This window comes from Gossypium raimondii, chromosome 4, assembly GCF_025698545.1.
Source record: "Gossypium raimondii isolate GPD5lz chromosome 4, ASM2569854v1, whole genome shotgun sequence".
In the NCBI taxonomy this organism is placed as follows: Eukaryota; Viridiplantae; Streptophyta; class Magnoliopsida; order Malvales; family Malvaceae; genus Gossypium; species Gossypium raimondii.
Genome location: NC_068568.1, coordinates 8,831,078 through 8,852,504, shown reverse-complemented (window position 1 = coordinate 8,852,504; position 21,427 = coordinate 8,831,078). Strand labels below are relative to the sequence as shown.

General features: G+C 31.7%; 1 non-coding gene across 1 annotated transcript; it reads right to left on the bottom strand.

Moving 5' to 3' along the window:
* Positions 1 to 18,323: 18,323 nt before the first annotated feature.
* On the bottom strand, positions 18,324 to 18,430 carry LOC128040723 (small nucleolar RNA R71). The gene has a single exon (XR_008195529.1). It is a non-coding gene; the product is annotated as a small nucleolar RNA R71 (small nucleolar RNA).
* Positions 18,431 to 21,427: the final 2,997 nt, after the last annotated feature.

Genomic DNA, 21,427 nt, shown 5'->3' with positions numbered 1-21,427 from the left:
GTATCAAAAGTAGCATAAAATGAATTAATTCACTTACTAAAACGAAGAACTAAAACTAAGTAAAAATAAGAAAAAAGACATTAAAATTGCTTGAGAATAAGCTCGTTAAGTGTAATGGAAAGCCTAATTTGATGTATCAAATTATGGCGAATTAATAATTTAGGAATAGTAGTAATACAAAAATTAATCAGGGTAGAGCCATAGACACGGTTGTATGATCGGAAGCCAAAGCTTATGCCATTCGAGCTCGAGAGGAGGCTTCTGCTCCAAAGTCATCGCTAGTACTTTTTCTCTTTTTGATGTTAATGTATATGCATTGACTGATCTCGAGTCAACTCATTCTTATATATGCAATGCATTAGTAAATAAAAAATATATACCAGTAAGGTTGATTGATTATATTATTTGAGTAACAAATCCGTTGGGACAGTGTGTCTTAATTAATAATATATGTAAAAAGTTCCACTAAGAATACGGGGTTGTGATTTTCCTTACAATTTGATGATACTTCCACTTGATTTATTCGATATTCTTCCCGGTATGGATTGGTTGACCCTATATAATGTTGTGGTTAACTGTAGATAGAAACAGATTGTATTGAGATGACTGAATGGTGAAAATATTAATGTTGAAGCTAACAGAACAGATTGTGAGACCAATATCATATCAGAATTATAGACTCAGGAAATGATCAGAAAAGGCTATGAATCGTACCTTGCTTTCATCTTGGATACCAAAGTGTTAGAATCTAAGATTGAACAAGTACCGAAAGTTAATGAATTTACTAATGTATTTTCAGAAGAATTGTCAAATTTACCACCAGAAAAAAAAGAGTTGAAGTTTTAATTGAAGTGGCACCTGAAATTGCTCCGATTTTGATTGCTCCATATAGAATGACTCTGACAGAACAGAAAGAGTTGAAAGTACAGTTGCAAGAAATTTTTGACTAGGTATTTTTTAGACCGAGTGTATCACCTTGGGGTGCTCCTGTTCTGTGTGTGAAAAAGAAAGACAGAACGATGAGACTGTGTATCAATTATAAACAGCTAAATAAGGTGACAATAAAGAACAAATATTTGTTGCCTCGTATCAGTGATTTGTTCAATCAGTTGAAATAAGCTACAGTATTTTCAAATATTGACCATCAATCAGGCTACTATCAGCTTCGATTTAAAGAGCTAGACATGTCGAAGACTGCTTTTAGGACTCGATATGGACACTACGAGTTTTTTGTAATGCCGTTTGGTTTTACTAATTCCCTAGCTGCATTTAGAGTTTTGATGAATCAGATATTCCAATTGTATTTAAACAAGTGTGTGGTGGTATTCATCGATAATATTCTGATTTATTCAAAGAATGAAGCTAACCATGCTCATCATTTAAGAACAATTTTGCAAACTCTGCGAGAAAAACAATTATATGAAAAATTCAGTAAGTGTGAGTTGTGGCTGCGAGAAGTCGGATTTATGGGTCATGTAATATTAGTTGATGGTACTCGTATTGATCCAAATAAAATTTCTGGAATTGTGAAATAGAAACCTCCGAGAAATGTTTTTAAGGTACGTAGTATTCTGGGTTTAACCAGGTACTATCGACGATTTGTTAAAGGTTTCTCAATGGTAGTGTTACCGTTGACGAAGCTATTATAGAAAGATTTCAGTTTTATCTGGTTTGAAAGCTGTCAATAGAGTTTTGAGCAGTTGAAAGCCATGTTGATAGAGGCTCTAATATTGACTCAGCCTGAATCCAAAAAATTATTCATTGTTTACAGTTATGTTTTGCTTAACGGGGTGTGTTATGTATTGAGGCAGGACGGAAGGGTTATAGCCTATGCTTCTAGACAACTTAAGTCGAACAAAAAGAATTATCCTATTCATAATCTGTAATTAGCTATGATTCTATTTGCATTAAAGATTTGGCAACATTATTTATATGGTAAGAAATGCCACATTTGTACCGGCCACAAAAGTCTGAAGTATTTGTTGAGACAGAAGGAATTGAATTTGAGACAACGAAGATGGCTAGAGTTGTTGAAAGATTATGATCTGATCATTGATTATCATTCAGGTAAAGAGAATGTGGTTGTTGATGCTTTGAGTCAAAAATATTTTTATGCTTTGAAAGTAATGAATACTCACCTATTTTAGCTAAGTTGAGAGTTAAACCGGTATTCTTATAGAGAATTCAGGAGTTGCAGAAAGATTATCCAAATTTACTTGCAAAAAGAAAAGTAGTTAAAAGTGGTTAGACGGTCGAATTCAACATCGGTGATAATGGTAGTTTATACTTCCGTAACTAGTAGTGTGTGCTGAATGATTTAGAGTTGAAATGGGTCATTTTACACAAGGCTCACAGTTGTACATATTAGATACATCCAGGCAGTAATAAAATGTATAATAATCTGAAATAAATGTATTGGTAGTCGAGAAGGAAATGAGAAATCTCAGAGTTTGTGACAAATTGTTTAGTATGTCAGCAAGTGAAAGTCGAACATCAGGTTCCATCAGGTTTGTTACAACCTACGATGATTCCAGAGTGGAAATGAGAACGAGTCACGATGGACTTTGTATCGAGATTATCGGTGTCACCGAAAAAAAATCAATCTGGGTAATTGTTGACAGATTGATCAAATCAACACACTTTATTTCGGTCAAAGCATATTAGCCACTAGAGATGTTAGCTGAGTTGTAGATTGCTAAGATTGTTTGACTACATGGTGTGCCATTATCCATTATTTCTTATCGAGTTCCGAGATTTACTTCCAGATTTTGAGGAAAACTACACGAAGCCCTGGGTACAAAATTGAATTTCAATACAGCTTTTCATCCCTAGATAGATGGATAATTAGAATGGGTGATTTAGATACTCGAAGATATGTTACGATGTTGTGTAATCAAGTTTGAAGGTAGTTGGAAGAAATTTTTGCCATTAGTTGAATTCGCTTATAATAAAAACAATCGTTCGAGCATCAAAATGGCACTGTACAAAGCTTTACACATACACAAATGTAGAAATCTATTTATTGGTCAAAATTGAGTGAAATAAAGCTAGCAAGGATCAATCTGATACGCAATACAGATGATAAAGTCAGGGTTATTCGAGATTGTTTGAAAGCTGTCGCAGATCACCAGAAATCATATGTTGATTTGGAAAAACAAGATATTGAGTTTTAGACTGGTGATAAAGTGTTTTTGAAAGTCTCACCCTGGAATAAGGTTCTACCCTTTAGCAGGAAAGGAAAACTTAGCCCGATGTTTATAAGGCCGTACGAGATTCGAGAAGGGGTTGGTTCGGTAGCCTATCCACTAGCTTTGCCTTTGGAACATGAAAAGATTCATAATTTTTTTCACGTATCAATGCTAAAAAGGAATAGATCATTTTCATATCATGTGATATCTCCTAATGAATAGAACTTTTTCCAGATTTGTCGTATTCGAAAAAACCAATTAGAATTTTGGCTCGGGAAATAAAACAACTTCGAACCAAACGAGTACCACTAGTGAAAGTGTTATGGCATCAACATGGTATAGAGAAGGCTACATGAGAGTCGGAGGAAGCTATGAAAGCACATTAACCTAATCTATTCTCAGGTAAAAATTTTGAGGACAAAATTTCTTAAGGGGGAGAGTTGTAACGACTTGAAAGTCAATGTTGTCGAAAATGGTAGTTTTGAAACACCATTTCTAACGAGTGAGTCTGTAAATATTATTATTTAATATTTATGAGGTTAGTATAAGGTTTAATTAAATTTTAGTTCTTTAAATTTGTCAATTGGATAATTAATGTATAAGGACTAAATCGTAAAGGTCGTAAAATTTAATCGTTACGGATTTTTAATTAATTGAGGGATCAATTGAGAAATTAGACCCTTATTATATTGTTAAACGGTGGTGGGGATGACTTGTGAACCACCCAAAAGTGTTAATTAAGCATAGATTAATTAAGTTAATCTTAATTAATTAATAACTAATTAAAATATATAAACAAAAATTAAAAGGAAAATATGAACCATTTCTTTATCTTCTTCATCTTTGGTAGTGGGAAAAAATATCCCTAGTGTTTCAAGCTTTTTGCTACTAATTGGTTAGTGAAATTAAGTTATTTTCTTATAATTCTTATGTTTTGAAGTCCCAAAAATCAAGTTAGCCCATGTACCAATTTTTAAAACTATTACAGTTTTCACAAGATTCCATTATTGAATACTTGATGAAATTGGTGTTAATTTGTTAGTTTTAGGCTTAAAAGTGAAAAGGACTAATTAGTAAAGTGAAAATTGTTAGTTTTAAACATAGGGATTAAAGTGTAAATATTTCACAATTGGTATGAAATTTCTATTTGTTTGGACAGTAGGGGGCTATAGAAGGATGAAACTAAATAGGTTTCAAAATCGAAGCTCAAATTTGAAAGTTATAGCAATTTTAGTTTTAGGGACTAAATTGAATAAAATGAAAAATAGTAGGAAACATCCGAAGAATGAAATTAAATTGTCATATGAATAAAATAGAATGTTATAAGGTATTTGGAATTGATAATTGAAATGAAATATTATTATAGATCGAGATTTGAATCCACTAGAGAATAATTGAGGAAAAGGCAAAATTGCATAATGGTCCTTGACATTTTGTTTGTTGTTGTTTTTGTCAAGTAAGTTCATATGAAATTGACTGTGTTAATTCTTGTTGTGTTTGTAATGTTTTATTTTTCTTATTATTTGATTTGATGTGAATTTAATGATATTCGATATTGGAATGACTAAATTGTAAAGTATTGTATATGTGACAATTATAAACATATATGAAGTACCTAGTGGATACAAAATGTTTTATGGTTGGATGATATGTGCATGATGATAATACAGTGATTTAAATGTTGCGAATACAATATTAACGCCCGTGTGAAGTTAGTAAAAGATTAAGATACGATTGGCATGCCAATAGGGTTATTTGTGTATTTGTACGAGTTCAACACTTTAGTGCTCTCTGATTAGCACTCATGTGCTCTCTACTTAGTAGTTCAATGCTCTATATTTAGCACTTCGGTGCTTTTTGGTGTGGTTTATTTACTAGAGTTCAAATGGTTAAATGGTTAATAAAATTTGAGAAATGATATTGAAATGGCATAAGCTTGATAAGAATTTGGTTAGATTTTGGATTGATTATAATAATGACATTGGAATGTTGATTTATAGTGAAATGAAACGTTATATGTTGATTTATTATATGATACGCTTATATGAGAACTCACATTGTGAAATTGTATTACCATGTTTAGGTCTAATTGTCAAGTTGAGTAATTTATTGTGTATAAGTGTAAAGTGAGGTAAGTTAATGATTTATGCCTATGAACTTAGTAGGCATTCAAAATGCTTACCTAGTTGTGTTTCCCCTTTTCTGTAGATTTTTGGTTTGTGAAACTCGTTAATTATATCACCTCGAAATTCAAACAATCTAGCTATCGACTCGATAGACTTTTGCTCGTTTTAAGCTCAGTTATGTGGCATGTACATAGGTGTTATATCTATAAGAGTTTACTTTGGATGAATAGTTTGTTTTGAAATTGGTTAATTTTTGAATCATGAAGTGTTAATGCTCAAATGTGAGAATGTATGTTTGGTAATTTGTTGATATTTATATGGCAATTTGGTAGCATAAATAATCATTGAATGACATTGTAAAAGGTTGGTTTGAATGGTTTTAAAGGCTTGTGATTTAGGTTGAATTAGATTAAGTTTTTTGGTTTGAATTGGTGCCAAATTATGGAATAATGGATTGAGTGATGTGTAAATGGTTAAATGCATGTTTTGGGATGAGTTATTGGTTAATCTTGTGCAGGTGCAAGTGTACAAATATGCACTAATAGAAATATAAATTTTGGTTGGTTGAAATAGGCACCGAAAGGTTTATTTTGTGCCAAAACAGAGTCCACGTCACTATGAGATCTAGGTTTTGGACCACGGCGTGACGAGGAATGTAACAGCTCGATTTTGGGCCTAGTCGGAACAGTGGTTTCGGGACCACGAATCCGATGAAGAAAAATTTATTTTTCTTATATTTTTATGGTCTACGATTTCACGGAATGATTTTGTGAAAATTTCGTTCGAAAATTTCGACGTTTGGGCACTCAATTTAGTAAAAAGGACTAAATTGTAAAAAGTGCAAAGGTTGAGTTCTACATGTTAGAGGTGTTAAATTGTTATGAAACTTTAAATTGGAGGTCCTTATATGGTAATTATACTATTGGTTAAGTTCGTAGACAAAAATGGGCATGAGATAAGTGAAATAGGAAATTTTTAAGTTAGGGGCAATTTGGTAATCTAGTAATTAAAATGAATTAAAAGGGAAAAAGATGGCAAATTGGGGCTCACCTTCTTCATTGGGACGAAATCAGCAAGGGGGGGAGCCATTTTTAGGGTTTTCAAGCTTCCATGCTCCATAGTAAGTGATTCTAAGCCCCGTTTTTAATGTTCTTTACATTTTTTGAGTCCCGGTAACTTGATTTTGCTTATTCTAGCAATAATTTAATCTAGCGTTTATATTTGAAAAAATACCCATATGTAAAATGTGTTTATTTTGATGTTTTATGGTAGAATATGAAGCTATAAATTATGTTAAGCAACTTTTGCTAAGCGATTTTGAGTGAAAACGAGTAAAACGATATAATCGATAAAAATACTAAATGTTCATAAGTAGTGTTAGAGTGGGAATTTGGTGTTGTCATAGAAGGGAAAAATGTTCAGCATGTCATAATACATAATAATAAGGGATAAAGTTTAATATCCGAGCCTAGGGGCAAAATTGTAATTTTGTGAAACTTTAGGGGCAAAAATATAATTTTGCCAAAATGTGATTTTTGGACTGGATTGAATAATGTGAGTGTTAAATAAGTTAAATGTGTTATTATAAGTCAAGAAAGACAAGGAATTGACTTTGATTAGTGAAAAAAAAATGAGAAAAAGTGAGAAATTTCCCGATTGAACATTCGAAATAAAAAGGGATACGAATGAATTGACAGAAATGATCACATATGTGGCATGGACTGTGTGTAGGCCACTATATGAAAGTGAAAGTGTTGGTCACGTGTGTAGTATTGTGTGAAGGCTACTACGTGAATCGATAAATAATGGTCACATGTTTAGTACTAAGTGAAGGCTACAATGTGTACCGAGAAGCTTTGGTCACGTGTGTAGTACAGTGTGAAGGCTACTACGTGAATCGATAAATAATGATCACATGTGTAGTACTAAGTGAAGGCTACAATATGTACCGAGAAGCTTTGGTCACGTGTGTAGTACTGTGTGAAGGCTACTACGTGAATTGATAAGTGATGGTCACATGAGTAGTACTAAGTGAAGGCTACTATGTGTACCGAAAAGCTTTAGTCACGTATGTAGTACTATGTGAAGGCTACTACGTGAATCGTAAAACTTGATCACGTGTATAGTACTATGTGAAGGCTATTACGTGAACCGTAAAAATTGATCACGTGTGTAGTACTATGTGAAGGCTACTACGTGTATCGAATGATAAAAGTAACATGGGTGGTACTATGTGAAAACCCCAAATATTTGTTGTTATACCGACATGTTTAACGAGATATGAGAATGTGATTGAAATGTGATAAGTTACAAAAGAGTGACTGAAGTGATGAAGTCTTGCATTGTGTTATAAAATAAATGGTTATAGTGTTATGTGAATGAGAGATATTGGAATAGAATAGATTTGGATAGTGACAGTGATGTTAGTTTGAAAAATCACCAAAAATTTTAGAAATTGATTTAGTGGTTGAATGAGATATGAAATTAAAGCTTATTGAGTCTAATTTCATATAAAAGAAACAGAACAAGAAAAAGAGTTGTATATTTTGACATATTTGAACTTTAGTGAGATAGGGTCGAAATGATTTTGGAATCCTGTTCTGACTTTGGAAAATCACTAAAATTGTAAAAGAATAATTATGAGTTATAATTTGTATTATTAGAATCCTTGATGAGTCTATTTTCAAATGAAATAAACAAAATTATTATCCAAATTCTGTACAGTGAGATAATTCATTTTAAGTGAAGAGAGGTCAGTGATGTTGAGCAGTGAAACAGGGGTGAATTTAAAGAATAAACTGTACTAATTGGCCAATTCAAAAATTCTTAAAATTTTATGGTAAGAATACATATGAGTATAGTTTAAGGCAAAATTAACGGATCTTAATTTGGAGCTCTGTAGCTTCAGATAAAAATGATTTGGTGAGGCTGACTCAAATAGACAGCTTGGAATTTAAATATAAGTGAATAGTGAAATTATGTATAATGCTATTTAAGCATGTTTTATACATAAAGGATGTGGAATGGAGAGGAGGAGGAGGACAATAAAATGTATGAAAGAATTGTGTATAATGGTCATATGCCTGATTATAATCGGTAAATGTTAAATTGAATGGTAAATACGTATTGGTATCGAAGGAACTATTGCGGTGTTGAAAAGCAATTGATCAAATATATAAGAAATTTAGTCTTGATATATATATATGATAATAATGATATATGGATGATTATATCATTGAGTTGCATTGATTAATTCGGTTTATGTGATGGAAATGTCAAGAACATTTGTCTTTGATATGTGATGTTCATGGTTTAAGCTCATATGGGAAAATAAAGTTTCATAGTATGAGAGTAGAGGTGTTCATGGGCCGGGCCGGGCCCAGAAAAAAATTTCGGCCCGGGTCCTAGGCCCGGCCCGAAATATGGGCCTAGAATTTTGCCCAGTGCCCGCCCGAGAAAAATTCATAAGCCTGGCCCGGCCAGTCTGCTTTTTAAATAAATACCAAAATTTATTTTAAAATTAAAATTAAAATTAAAAAAGTATTTTAAAAATATTTTAAAATTAAAAAGTATTTTAAAAAATTTTAAAAAATTTAAAATTAAAAATTAAAAAAGTATTTTAAAAGTATTTTAAAATTAAAAAATAAAATATTTATTATTCTGGGTAGGGCAGTGAGAGCCTGGCCAAAAAGTGGTGCTGAGGCCAGGCCGCTTTTAATCAGCCTCGTTTTTTGCCCAAGCCCATATTTGGTCTCTATTTTACCCAAACCCTCCCATATTTGGGCGGTCCGTCGAGGCCGAGCCGCCCGACCATGAACACCTCTATATGAGAGTGTGGTATTGAAATATATATATTGGATTGAGAAATTAATTTGAATTGTGAACACGAAATATTGTGAATTGAATAAAATGGAAATGGAGCTTTGAATTATATGAGTAAGTATCGGGTCTCGTAGGCCCTATTTGTTATGAATATAATATTTTGAGGATATGTTATAAAGAATTATAAAAGCATGTTAAAAATTTGAAGAGTTTAAATTTGAATGAAATTTTGTAACTCGGTTTAATACGTTTACATGTGTAAGTGTTCTAGTAATGCCTCATACCCTATTCCGGAGTTGAATAAGGGTAAGGGGTGTTACAAGGAACCCTATCGTCATAACGAGGTAAAACAGACGGTCACATCACGATGAAAAAATCCTCACGTTGTGATGTCATTTTGAAAATTTGAAAATGTTGCAATTTGGTTCTTATGCTATTCCAGGTAAATTCTAGAGCATACATAGGCTCGTATAAGAGTCGAGAAATATTGTATAATGAATTTATGATTTGTGATAATGGTGTTTTTATGACTTATGTTTACATTGCATGTTATTTGACCATAGTTGCTCTAACAATGACAGTAGAATTCCGGAGCTCGAATCCGGCGATCAAGTTGGGCGAGGGGTGTTACAGCTTGGCGTCGTCTTTAGCTATGATCAATAATTAATAAAGGAACAATATTAGAGTTCATTTAATTCACATTCAAATATAAGGTCAAATTTATTTTTCATTTTATTCAATTTATTCCATAAATTCGATATAAGCATATCTTTCAATTTATAGCTTCGGATCAAAATCCAATTTCACATTCTTTCATTATGGACCCTATATTTTCAATTTATAAAACAACATCATGACAAGTTTTCAATTTATTCAATTTATTCCTTAATATAAAAAGTTAATAACCAAGCTTATTAAACTTTACCATTTAGTCCTTATCATAATCTAAGCTTAATTTCTATCAATTTCAAGCCTAATTCATTAATTTATCAACAATGGAAATTTGCTAAAATTTAATAATTGAACAAATTGATACATGGGCTAGCTAAATCAAGCTCCTATGATCACACATTTATAAAAATTACAAGAAAAGGGCTTGATTACCTTGGTATAATTTTGGTCGAATGCTATGGAAGAGTTTGAAGCTTTCTTTGCTTCACAAAAGTGGTAGACGGTGGAGAAGATGATGAATTATCATCGTTCTCCACTTACTTTAATATTTATACTAGGTTTAGTAATTAATTAATCTTAAATAATTAGGTTAATCATGTTTAATCTCATTAATCATTATTAATTTAATCTAAATGGACATCATCAAGTGAACTGTATGTGGAGAATTATTTCCCATCAGCACAAGTCCACCATCAACTAAAATGTATGTGGAGAACCAGTCTCTATTGGGAAACATGTGATAGGAGCACCTTGAATCTAGGATCCATTAGGAAGTAAGTTTGGAGCTTTCGCTCATTGAAAATAACAGTAAATCTTTATCTCTTTCTTTGGCAACACTGGCATCAACAACATCTGCTTTACCTTTCTCGTCATTTTCGACATCCCTCTTAATTTTATTTTGAAGTTTCCATCATTCTACCTTAACATGGCCTATATTTTTGCAATAGCCATAGTATTTTGGCCAAGTATTTCGTCATGTATAGGGTTTCCAGTTTCTTCTATAATGTATATATTGTTTTCTCCTTCAAAACCTCTTGTAAAACATTATTTGTTAAACACAATTGAATTTTGGATAGAGCTTTTTTATCTAACCTATCCCGTTTTGGTTGTTCCATATTTGCGGGTTTCCTCTCTACAAGGATCCTCTCAAGATCACTCTGAATCAGTATTGTTGACATGCGAACTTGCCACAGATTTAAATTTGTGACTCCTTCGAACTTGTTGATATCAAACCTTGATGTTCTCATTTTTGAGCGGGTTTAATGAGAAAGCCGAATTAGCTCTGGTATCAACTTGTTGGGAATAAACCCGTGTATGCAATGAACAAGTAAATATAACTAAAATAAAAAAGATCGAACACACAAATTTTATGTAGAAAAACTCCTCAAAAGAGGAAAAAAATACCATGGGAAAAAAGAGATTTCACTATAATAAAGGAGAGTACAAAAGATAGAGAGAATTAAAGGAAAAACCCGAAGCCTAAAAAAATCCCTTCAAAACAAAGAATATAATTCTCTCAATCTAAATATTTCTGTTGTATAAAACATAGAGTAACTAGGCCTATTTATAAGTTGAAATTTGTAGAATATATGACTACAACAACCCTAGGTTAATTAGAGTTGAAGTCGGAAACTAAAAACAAAGTTTAACTATAAGAAGAAAGCCGAAAAACTTAAAGTGCATGTCACCATGTTGTGACTTGGCATCGCATCGTCGACACAAAGAAGGATCGCGTCGTCGTGACGTGGCTGCTTGTTGGGACCAAAAACACTTCCTCGTTGCAACGTCACACACTGTTTGGTTAAAAAATGTGAGGCATAATTGCATAGTATAGAAGAATCCAAAAAATAAAATAAAATATTAGAAAAGAAAAGAAAAACCTAAAAATACTAAAAGAAAGCTATCAAACTTTTCACCAAAGATAAACTATATTGTTGGTCATCCAACTTTTATGAGTTTTCATTTTGGTAATTGAAAAAAAAAATACAAACATGGCACGGCCATTATAAAATGTTTTTATTTTAATCATAGTGGTTAATTCAATGTTATTGCACAATCATTTTAGCCACTCAACTTTAACAATTTTTTTGGTTACTCATTTTATCTTTTTTTTCTTTATTTTTAGAATTAATTTTAGTTTTCTAGTAAAATGGAAAACCCTAGATTGCACAAGAAAGCCTATAGGTTTGTACATCAAAATTTTTAAATTTTACATGGAAAAACTATTTTATTTCTTTAATTTCTTTTACTTTTCCTTTTTAAATTCTAGTTTTTTAATAAAAGAAAAAAAACCTAGAGTTTTAAAGGAATTACATAGGTCTTTACAGGAAAAATTATTTTACCTTTTTAATTTCTTTTATTTTATTTTCCTTTTTGGAATTAATTTTAGTTCTTTTTCCAATAAAAAGAAAAACTTAAAGCTTTGCAGGAATTATTTGGGATTTTACACGAAAACCATTTTATCTTTTTAAAATTAATTTTAGGATTTTCAGTAAAAGGAAAACATGGGGTTTTCCATTGAATTACTTAGATATTTACAATGAATTGAGTTATAGGAGAAAACTTGGGTTTCACCTTTATTGGTGAATAACCCAATTCCAAAATAAAATAAATTTTAAAAAAAGAAATAAGTGACCAAAATAAAATTTATGAAAGTTGCCAAGTAAAAGAAGTATATAATAACATTGAATTTACGACACGTGGCTAAAATGAAAACATTTTGTAATGGTAATATTCTATTTACATTTCTTCGATAATAAAAATAAAAATTTATGAAAATTGGTTCAACAATTATACATATATAGTTTACCCTAAAACCAAAGAAAAGACAAAAAAACCTTAATTTCGACTATTTCTCGATTTGTGTGTCATCTTTTGTACATTTTCTTCCCTTCATTAATTCAACATATTCTACTCTACAATTTGACAATTCAACATTCAATATAAGAATTGATTGTATATTTCCAAAATAGTGTTGTCTTTCAACTTTACTGTCAATATTAGGTTTCTCTCACTACTATGTTAAAGCGTGCCACTTTGATTTGAGTATAATTTATAAGGTTTGAAAAATTAGGATTTCGAGTTTAACATTTTCTTAATCTTATTCATTAATAATGATTTTATCATGAAAGTTTTGGCAAGTCTTTTAAGTGAGAACAAGGTCATTATTTTTATTTATGTATTGATTCATATTAAAACCGTTGAAGGAAACGAAATTACCAATGTTCAAAGAGATACTAATCTTAGTAGATCAACTCTAAGGAGGTCATACATTTGAATGATAATAGAACTACCAATTATATGAGAAGGAATAAAACGAAAAGTTTAATTATAAGCAAAGATAAATCATAGTTAAAGTTGATGATGGGAATAAAAGGTGCAATACAATAGATCAAACTTATCAAGAACAAAGATGGTAAAACTAAACAATACAAAAGATGTTGTACAAAACATGTTAGTAAACAAATATAAATACAAATATTTATATTAAATACAATATTTGAATAAATAATATAAACAAATATTTATATTTATGTAAAAACACCAGATCTAAAGAAAACATATTAAATAAATATTTATATTTATTTAAAACATCAGATCTGAAAACAATTAAATAAACAAGATCTTTGAAAAACCAGAAATTGAATAAGGGAATCGAGTTTTACTAGATGTTGAGGCCTATTTTCACAGTTTCCTGAAGACAGATTCAGTCGCTATTATGGTACTTGGAGAAACGTTGGTCGTCTGTCTCCAGGATACAACAACAAAATGATCGAGGCAGTAGCACATCTATAGTGATCAACGAACAAACATTGCATTCTTTTATCACCAAAGCGTTTGAAATTTTGGAGAGAAAAAAAAAAGAATTTTTTAGAGTGAAATAAATTTGTTGTGTGTCTTAAAGGAGCCCTTAAATCAATTTGAATATAATCAAATCAAAATGAAAATCAATTTGATTGGAATCAAATCAAATCGAGATATTTGTCATTTTAAAATAGATTTTTTATAATATCTGCTGAGAAAAATAAAATATGTATTGGGTTAAAACATCTGCAGGCTTCAAAGGGCCCAACTGGATTGGACATTTCGCGTCGCCCACATCGTGCGAGTGCGCCTCCAACTCCAGTGGATTTGGATTTGTAGCCCCCCTGCGCGCAAGGTAGAGTATTAGTTTAGTCATTCAATAACCACCAAGTCGATTTACATATATACAAGTTAAACACTTGATTCCCAATCAATGTGGGACTAATGTTTTTCATTTTCCTCAACATAATTCACAAGAAGCTTACTTTGGGCATCAATTTCTCATTCATCACCATTTTGAGCATATGATATCCCATTATAAAGGTCTTATAAGGTAGATGCGAAACTAGCTTGAAAAGAAGAAACCAAACAAATTTAGAAAATAAAGAAAATAAAAACAACTAAATGAAGAAATTCAAGAATAAAATAAATAAAGATTGAAAACAATAAATAAAGAATATGAAAATTCAAAGGTGGAAGATGGATTAAATAAATCGATGGATATGAATAGAAGATAGTTGTCCAATTGGACCATTTGAGATATAAACCCCATCAAATTCAATTAATGACTTTAATCAACCCTTCAATAGATTAGTCCTTGGAAAATTGAAGGATGAAGAATTAATTCCTACAACTCTTTGCAGAAAATCGAAAAGAAAAACTACTAAAAATTACAAGAAAGCAATCTTGCACAAAAGAAATTAACTTCAAGAGTTGAAAAAATTATTAATGAACGAATGTCTTTAATGACTAATGAAGAGGCCTTTATAGAGGCTAACTAATTATATCCAAATAAAACTCTCAAGTATAATGAAACTCTAATTAACCTAAATAATAAGAAGTTTTAGTAGAACCAAACTTTTTGTGACTAAGAAACATAAAATTCCTAAACAACTTAGAATACTTAAAAATATCCTAAAATTATAAATAAATAAATAATAAAAATATAAAACCTAATAAATACAATATTTTGTTCATATATAATAAAAATAAGTCAAAAAATCAAACCCAATATGATTTAAACTTGAATTAAAGCTTGAAACTCTTAATTTCCCGTAATAATCCTGTCCAAATATTATGCTCATGCAGTCTTTATTAAAACAATCATAACTTGATCCCCGAACTCAAAATTAAGTGATTTAAAGTGCGCTTTAAAACTAAGATAGATCTTCGAATGCTATGAGACATATCAACCCAAAAATGCCTGGGTTCCATCCAAAAACTAGCCGTAAGTCAACTGATCTTTTGAGCTAGAAAAAAAGCAACATTGATGAATTTAAGTTACTAAAATTTACACATGTACCACATCCAAAGTTGAACTTCGATTTTCGTGGTATTTTTGTCTTGTCAAATGGTCCTTCTAAAAGGTTAAGCCCAACATGTTTTGGGGTTGAAAATTAGGGCCCCATACTCGTATCAGATAATGAGTTGTGCACTTTGCTTTTAGGGTTGTAAATTAACAGGTCGTTCGATGAACTGTTCATGAACAGTTCAATTTTTGTCCGTTTATGTTCATTTATTAAGATAAATAAAGAAACACGAACAACATCATGAGGCTCGTTTATTAAATGAACCGAACACAAATAAAGGTTGTTCAGTTAATTTATATTCATGAACAAGCTTGATTATGTTCGTTTAAAGCTCATTTATTGTTGTTTGTATGTTCTTATTTATAATATCATTATTAATATTTATATTTGACTATTATATATATGTTTTATTTATTGTTTGTTTGTTTATTATTCATGAACATGTTTGAGAACATATTCATTTAATATTCGTGACCATATGTTCATTTAATGTTCATGAACATGTTCGTTTAATGTTTCCTATAATCAATATCGATATCACTTCCTCACCGTAGAATATACGCTTTGTTTGCAAGGCCATTACTTGAGGGTAAAACTCAAATAACCCAGGAAACTTCTCCTCGTCCAACTCCTGTAAAAAGTACATATATCAGAATATTTTGTCAGAAGAATATATGCCCTTCTTACAATGCATGATAAAAATCCAACAAGTAGCCACTAGGAGAGACCTATCAATTGCCCTTGTGCTACGTTAAAATCATACAGGACACCCTAAATGTAATCTGGGAGGGGAAGAGTAAAAGTCACTTCATGGAGAAACAATGGAAGGTAAAATTTAGGTTTCCTGCCAGTAGAGCATGGGCCAAACACATTGCTAAGATGATGTGACCCTTTCGGGATGTTGAATTCATACTTGTGATGTCTATCAAGCAACCTACGTCAAATTAGCAAGTTTTTCATCTCCCGGTAGGATGTGGAGCATTAATATCCAAGACTCACTGTGGGTTTATCACTCTTCCTCTCAAACTCTGTTGCACAAGCTTTAATTAATTTTTTCATGCTCGATTTTTGACTCTTCACTGCCTCTTTCAACGGAGCATGGGCAAAGCGACCACCACTTGTGCCCTAAGTTTTACTAGACTGTTTACCTCCCCTAGCAATTTTCTAGCAAAAAAGTTTAAAATAACTCTGATAATAGTAAAGAAGAAGAATCATGAGGAGAATCGATGCAAGAAAACTCTAAAAATGCAAAAATTGTTGTAAAAGACCAACAAAGACAAGAAAACCGCTAGCAACAGTTGCAAAAATTTCAAAAAGAAAAGGATGCAAAAGAACTTAGAATAAGAGAACCCGAAATATATAGACTTGCCTCCTAAAATGCATCATTTTAAAGAACAAGTAACGTCCAATGGCAACTTACCACCTGTTTTAAAAGGCTATTGTTCATCATTATCACAACTCCCTAGAAACATAGTCATTAGAGTACATTTATGGCAAAATATCACGAGTTTTGATATAAAACTTCCCCAACAAACAGTGTCACCATCCAAAGCAACTTGTAAAAGAGAAAGTTAATGAATCAGATTATCTCAAGGAAAGACGCTTTATGAACCAACTCTTGACTTGAAATGAGGGAATATTGTTGATCTGTCGTAATTCGGTGTAGCTGATTAAACTAGTTTTCGTACTTGACGAGCTTGAATACGAGCAATTTTAGTATGTTTTATTTATGTTTTCTTAGTTTAGTTTAAATTCAATCAAAAGTTCATTTTGAGTCTTTTATTGACCTTAGGGGTCAAATGAGGCCTAAAGGTGAGCTAATCCTCTTACGTAGTCTCTTTTTAGCAGATCAACTGTTTGGGAGAAGAAGAAGTTAAACCCTAGACTTGATGACCCTAGGAAGTCATTTAGGTGGGAATTAACCTAAAATTGGTATGACTTATCCGTGAACACTTTCACCCCAAATTAGTCTAAACTGTGAGGTCGAGAGATAAGTAGTTCTTACCGACTCATTTGTTTAGTGGAAGATTGAGATATCCTGTTAGGGTAATGACTAGTTTATTGAATAGAAACCCAAAATAAGAATTAGTTATGACCATCAAAGCAAGCTAATCACCCATGCCTAGAATTGATCAAAGTCTATAAATTAGGCTTTCCGAAGTTCTTTATATTTAGATTTTTGCTATTTCTATTTTTATTATTTATAAAAATATAAAAATATTTTCTTTTATGTTTTCCCATACTATAATTCATTTAAATTACTAATTATATCTATTTGTGCTTAGGTTAGAATTAATTTAGTGTTAGTCTTCCTTGGGTATGATCCTCGGAGTAGTTACCTACTTTGTTATAACTATATTGCAACCTGAGCCGTATATTTGCAAACACCGCTTATTTCATATCTTTTGTGCATGATTCTTACTCGTTGGTACGTCTAGAGGTGGTCAAGTTGTCGGTACCGTTGCTAGGGAGGCAACGTCACTAAATTAATTTTTATCTTTACATTTAACAGAATAATTAGGAAATATTTAAATTATATATACGAGTTTTATTTTTACTAAATTCTTTTACTTCCTTTTTGATTTTAGTGTATGACTCGTAGTTGGGGAACGCCTATAGAGCCAACCACCGATCCAGAAAGAATAATTCGTAATCGTCGACAACAATAGCAAAAATAGTAGATGCAGAATCCATCGCATGTTGTAGGCAATTTACCACCACAAGACAATCCATTTTTCAAAGAAATTAACAATAATAACCCAAAAGAATTATTACCACCACTGCTACCCACAAATATACCTATGGCGCGCAACGAAAGAACCTTGAGGGACTACACACTACTAAGTCTGGAGATGGTTCAAGGAAGTATAATAAGGCCAGTCATCACGACTAATAATTTTGAAATTAAACCAGCAATGATCTAGATGGTCCAGAACAATTTCCAGTTCAGAAGCACAATGTCTGAGAACCTAAATCAACATCTAAAATGGTTTCTTTAACTTTGTGATACTTTTAAATATAACAGCGTCATCGATGATGCTATTCACCTTCAATTGTTCCCCTTTTCTTTAATAGTTAATGCTTTCTCTTGGTTAGACTCACAGGCACCGGGATCTATCACGACATGGGATGAACTAGCAGGAAAATTCTTACAAAAGTTTTTTTCTATCAGCAAAACAATCCAACTAAGAAAGGAGATTGCAACTTTTAAACAACTAGAAGGAGAAAGTTTTCACGAACCTTGGGAGTATTTTAAAAATCTAATTTAGAAATGCCCACACCATGGATTACTCAAGTGGCTAAGACTGCAAATGTTCTATAATGGGTTGGATGCACACGCACGATCAAGACTAGATGGAGCCATAAGAGGAGCCCTAATGAAAAGGACATATGAAGATGCATATGAATTGATAGAGAATATAGCAATGAATTCCTGCTAGTGGCCAACTGAATGATACACATATGGCCATCTTCGGTCAAAGTTGTCCAAGAGGATGATAGATATCAACAGATTGTAATAACCCTCACCCGTATCCGTCACTGGAATAGGGTTATGGAGCATTACCAGACCTATCGAACAAGTTACAATTAATATGGAAACCAACACATTTTCACATTCAAACCTATTTAAAACATGCCTTTCATAAGTAAATACTCATCATATACCAAATGACCAAATGGCCATCTTGAACCATCACCAAAACCTTTATCAGAAAGACTCAAGCCTATACGTACCATATAACCAATATCACAAAGCTTATAAATACCAAACCATAGCTGGATAGTGTGATGAGATCTCTGACGACTTCCAACCTGAGCAAGCCTTCGAAACTCTATAAACATAGGAAAGAAAAAAAGTAAGCTATAAAGCTTAGTAAGCTTGTATGAAAATAAAATCATGTTATTAAAAAACCGCAATTAAAACAATTATTCAAAATATGATATAATTCATATGATTGCACCATTCTATTTCAAATTCATGCACATAGTTAATCCAGATTTTCATGAGTTTATTCATTCAAAACACATATAGTTTGAACACTTCTTATAAATTCATTCACATTTTCATATGCATAAGCAATTATATATATACTTTATTCAATTCAATATTCATCACCTTTTCTTTAGCCAAGTGAATTATCATCAAATAACGATATTTCGCACACTATGTGCCATATGTATATTTAATTAAAACAACTATAAGTCATATCTCACATATCATCTATACAATTCACATAGATCATATTCCAATTCATTCTCAATCATATAATTGGTAACAGTATAATGCCCGTTGCACCTAATGAAACATCGAAGGATACTCGGGTGATACATATTATGTGCATTAATTGGTAATCCATTAATTCATTATCATTTTCGCTCTTTCGAGCCATGATCAGTAAGCTCATTCCGAGTTGAAGAACGATCAGCTCTATCGAGCTGAAACAGTAAGCTCATAAGAGTTGATATATTGGTAAGCTCATACGAGCTGTGGTGAGTTCGTAACAAATGGAGGAGCTCGACCAAAACAGTAACCTTAGTGACATGTCACTCGTATCTTATGATTTTCTATAGTTCAAATGGGGCTCAGTATTACTCAAGACATTTCAAATTAAGCAATTCAATATCGTTTATTTCAACCATTCAATTCACATATATATGCATATTCATTTCGTACCATTACAATTAAATGAAAGTTCGATTCTAATTATACGAACTTACCACATTGCATAATTTAAGCAATTAAATCAATATGTCCAACTCGAATATTCAAATGCCTATCACACATACACCTCAATAGGTTAGAGTCTCAAATATGCATATAACCAACATTTCATCCATGAATGCTTCAATTTGGCATTCAACTCACATAGCATTTCATTCATACATTTCATAAAATTTCATTTCCATTTTCATACATCCTCATAACACATATATTATATTTCATATACATGATACACTAAGAACTTACCAAATTACCTTCATTTGATTCTCATTTAGGTTTTGTACGTATCTATATCACTTAATTCGATTGTACTTTCATTCTCGTCTTGACTTTGCCCGTTGAACCATTCGGAATTGTTAAGGATACTCAGAAATCATAGATCATACAATGTCATATCTCAGATATGGTCTTACATGTTATCACATATTGCTGCCACTGCCCCAGACATGGTCTTATACGAAATCATATAACGATGCCAATGTCCCAGACATGGTCTTACACGTAATCACAATACAATGCCAATGTCCCAGACATGGTCTTACACGTAATCACAATACAATGCCAATGTCCCAGACATGGTCTTACATGTTATCACCACTTAGTAATCCTAATGTCATGACATTTGTATCCTATTCTATTCCTAAGGTTCATACGGGGCTTTTGGACGTCGTAACTCTGTCAATTTCGGCTCGTATTCATGACAATTCATCATTCAATTCAATTCAATAATAATTAAGAATTTATAACACAATTTAAATACGTTTTTAGCATACGAACTTACCTCATTTGTTGTAACAAAAAATTAGGTTGACTAATTCGATACTTTATTTTCCCCCGTTCTCTATCTGAATCTCATTTTTCTCAATCTATATAAAAAAAATTTTATTTAATCATTAATTCATTCAATTTAACACAATTTACACATTTTAGAAAAATTAAACTTTTTCCCTATTATTTCATATTTTTACAATTTAGTCCTTATCACATAAAATCACAATTTCATGCAATTTCATCCTACCCATGCTTAGCAATTATTATTATTGCATTAGCAGCCCATATTTTCCAAATAATCACACTTTTAACCACATAATTTCAATATTTCACAATTTAATCCCTAATTTGCATTTTTATCAAAAATCACTTTATAAAATATGAAAAATCTAACATCAAATATTCATATTTCACCATTAAACATCAAAGAACACATAAGCTCATCAATGGAAACTATCAAAATCTTTAACAGTTTTGAAATCGAAGACACGGGCTAGCTAGTACTAGTTGCAACGATCTCAAAAACGTAGAAATCATTAAAAATATATCAAAATCCATACCTATTTGAGCAAAAATACCATGGCCGAAAGTCAAGCTCATCCATGGTTGTTTCAAACTCCATTTTCGATTGTAAATTGGATGAAAGAAGATGATAATTAACTTTGTTTTATTTATTTTATCTTTTATTATCAAATACCAAAACTAACCTTTAAAAACATTAGTAACTACACCAAATGCAACTCCACTATCATCCACTAACTCATAAATGGGTTATTTGCCACATAAGGACCT